The sequence below is a fragment of the Propithecus coquereli genome, unplaced genomic scaffold, assembly GCF_000956105.1.
Source record: "Propithecus coquereli isolate 6110/MARCELLA unplaced genomic scaffold, Pcoq_1.0 Scaffold19, whole genome shotgun sequence".
NCBI lineage: Eukaryota > Metazoa > Chordata > Mammalia > Primates > Indriidae > Propithecus > Propithecus coquereli.
Window position 1 is genome coordinate 1,234,765 of NW_012143856.1, and position 3,854 is coordinate 1,238,618.

A 3,854-nucleotide genomic window follows, 5' to 3' on the forward strand; every position below is an offset into this window, starting at 1 on the left:
ATTAATGGTACCATAAATGTCTTGAAAGAAGCAAGGATGGTGATGCCTATCACACACTCATTTAACTCACCAATTTGGCCCCTGCAGACATTAGATGGATTTTGGAGAATGACTGTGGATTATTATACTCTTAATCAGGTGGTGACTACAATTATTGCTGCCGACCCAGATATATTAGTAGCATCTTTGCCAGAGCAAATAAATATGGCCTCTGGCACATGGTATGTAACTAATGCCATTTGCTTCATACTAATTTGCAAGGATTACCAGAAATAGTTCATGTTTACCTCACAGGAAAACCTTCACAGTCTTACTTCAGGGTTACATCAATTCACCTGCTCTCTGCCATAATACAATCTGCAGAAATCTTTGTTGTCTTGATGCTCCACGAACTTCACACTGATCCCCTATGATGGGCTCTTATGAGCAGGAACGAACAAGTACTTAATGTCTTAGTAAGATATATAAAAGATAAACCCCCCAAAATTTCAGAGATCCCTCCCCACCTCATTGAAATTTCTAAGGGTTTAATGGTCTGTAACAAGTCAAAATATTCCCTCCAAGGTTAAAGATAAGTTGCTGCACTTCATACCACTTACACCAAATAAAAGGCACAATGCTTAGAAGGTCTTTTTGAATTTGGGAAACAACATATACCACACTTTAGTGTGTTACTTTAACTCCTCTAGAGAATCTCCCTTAAATCTACCAATTTCTAGTAGGGATCAAAGCAAAAGAAGACTTTGCAGTAAGTTCAGGCTGCAGTACAAGCCTGTCCACCACTTGATACTTATTATGCAACAGATTCAGTGATACCTGAAATCTCTCTGGCAAATAGGATGTTGTTTGGAATCTCTGGCAAATACCAAAGGAAACTCACAATGCAGACCTCTGGGATTGTGAAGACAATTTATGTCTTCTTCTGCAGATAACTCTTTTCCTTTTGAGAAACAGCTTCTGGCCTTGATAGAGACTGAATACGGAACCATGGGACATGAGGTGACCATGAGGCCTGAACTTCACATCATGAACTGGGTGTTGTCTAGCCACAGAATGTGCACCATGGCATTCTATCATAAACTACAAATAAAACACTAATATCAAGCAAGTTTGGAAAGTAAGCAAAAATTGCATAAGGTTACCCAAATTTCTTCAACACAATTCCTATTGCATTGCCTCCTCTCTCTCAATCCATGCCAATGGCTTCCTTATGATCAGTTGACTGAGGAAGATATTTGTGCTCCATACAAATCTCCATTTTTATCCACCACAGAATAGGCTCTTAATAATCAAATGGACAAAATGATGCACTCTGCAGGTACTGGTCTCTCTCTTCAGTCACCTCAACACTTTCTTAATGGGTCATGGACAAAGTGGCCATGGAGACAGGAATAGAGACTATGCATGGGCTCCATGACATGCACTTCCCCTAGAAATTACCTGGCCAAGTATGACTCAGCTGTCAATAGCTAAGACCACCACTGATCCCCAAATATAGCACCATTTCCCAGGGGTACAGACCACCACCTGGCAGCAGGTTGATTACATTGGACTTCTCCCAATATAGATGGGGTACAGATTTGTCCACTGCAATAAACACATATTCTAGATACAAATTTTCCTTCCCTGCTAAAAGGGAAAGTAGTAGCTGAGTACTGCCATTGGTAGACCCACAGAATGCTTTATCCATTGTCATGGCATTTTCAATAGCATTGCTTCTGATCAACAAACTCACTTCACAGAGAAGGAAGTAAAACAATGGCTCATACCCATGAAATAAGCTGGCTAATTGAAAGATGGAATGGCTTACTGAAGACTCGATTATGATACCAGTTGGGACCCGGCACCCAGAAAAGGGGTTCTGTCTTGCAAGATGCAGCACATGCTTTGAATCACAGGCTACTATATGGTGCTATCTTCCCCACAGCCAGAAAACACAGATCTAGGAGTCAAGAAGTAGAAGTGGAAGTGGCTTCTCTCATCATTATGCTTGAAAACTCACTTTCAGAATTTGCGCTTCCTGTACTAGCAACCAAACTTGAGCTCTGCTAATTTGGGGTCTCTGTTGCCAAGGAAGGAATGCTTCAATCAGGGAGCATAACAACGGTTCCATTGAACTGGAAGATGAGACTGCAACTTGGCCATCATAGACCTATGCCACTGAACCAACAGACAGGGGCAAAAAAAAGATTAACTTTTTTGGCTGGAGAAATGGATCCCAATTACCAAATGGAAATCAGGCTGCAAAAATGAGGGCAAGGAGAACTATTTCTGGAACACAGGATTCTTTAGGGTGCCTCTCAGTACTTCCAAGTACAGCAGTGAAGGTTAATGGAAAATCATAGCAATCAAAAAAAAAAAAAAAAAAACAGGCAAGACAATTGAGGACTTCAGCCCTTCAGGAAGATTGGGGTTACTCTACCAGGTAAAGAACTCCAACCATCTGAGGTTCCAGCTGAAAGGCATAAGAAATGTGACATGGAAGAAAGAAGCCATCAGCAGCAGTTACATACAGACTTGTGATCAATTAGAGAAAACAAGTGTGTAATGGCTTTGCATATTTTCTCCTTGCTTGCTACATGTATGTGTTTATTTGTATATGCTAATAATTTTCTTCTACCTCCTTCTTATTTGTGTTTTACATACAAGTTGTTTGAGGTTAACTTCATAATTTAGTTTTTAGGTTACAAAATATTCTATGGGCCTTTGACAGAATTTGATGTAATTAATATAGCCGGTAATGGATACGATAACTGTTGGGACTATGTGTCTCTTCATTTGAGGAAACGCTGAGAACTTCTCCACTTGTAAGAAGGACAACTTGTGAGGGAGAAATACAGAGTTGTTTCATTGTTGTGAATTGAAGAACTTCAAATGTGTGTAGAAATGTGTGTATGGAAACTGAGTAGCTAGAGGGATGGACTGTAGCAATTATCAGTGTATTGTCCCTGAGCTCCAGACCCACCCTTTATTGGCTTCTCTGTGATACTGGGAGCTGTAAATGTTTCTCCTTTGCCAGCTGGCATGACAGGCTTTGTAGCTTGATGGCACTGGAGGCACACTGGAAGAGAAAGGGGTTCCTTTTCCTAGTTCTGGTGTGCTCCTCTCTTGAGAGTCCTGCAGCTCACATGACTTCACCAGCACCAGGCCCTACAGCACAGGTGATTTCTCCAGCACCCAGCACCTGCAGCATGAGCAGCTTCTCCAGCACTCAGCTCCCACAGCACATGGCATCCAGCAGTACCCAGTGACCAGCAATTTCCCCAGCACCGCTCAGGCAGCTTCACAGCGGATTGTCACCGGCAAGGCACCTCCCAGTAAATGGCTTCCCCTTGCCTCCTGTTGGGCAGCTTCAAGGCAAGTTCCAAGGCGAGTTCATGGCACCTTCCTGTGGATGCTTCCTCTGGTGCCACAGAAGGCAGATTTCTAGCAAATTCTATCAGCACAGCACCTCAGTGACTACTCCACCATCCAGTTAGCCATGGCCTTGCCCTTTCCAGTGAGGTCTGTATTTCAGTTCTGGGGCAAGAGAAGGTCTTCCTTTTGTGTTCCATCTAAGCCCCAGATATAGTAGTTGCTCCTTACATCTGCTATTGCTGTGTTCCTCGGAGTTCTATTTACTTCTTACTAGCAAGCCCTCATTACTCCAATCCCCTGTTACAGTTCATAATTCTTTATATTATATTAACTTGCCCTGTTCAAATTACTGTGTGGTTTCTGTCCGCTGGTCAAACCCTGATTGATCCAGGCAAGCAAAAACATATGCCATATCTTTTGGAGGAAATGTTCATCAGACTTTTTAGTATATTAAAGAATAAAACCTATTTTCAGATTTTAAAATATATACTAATCTG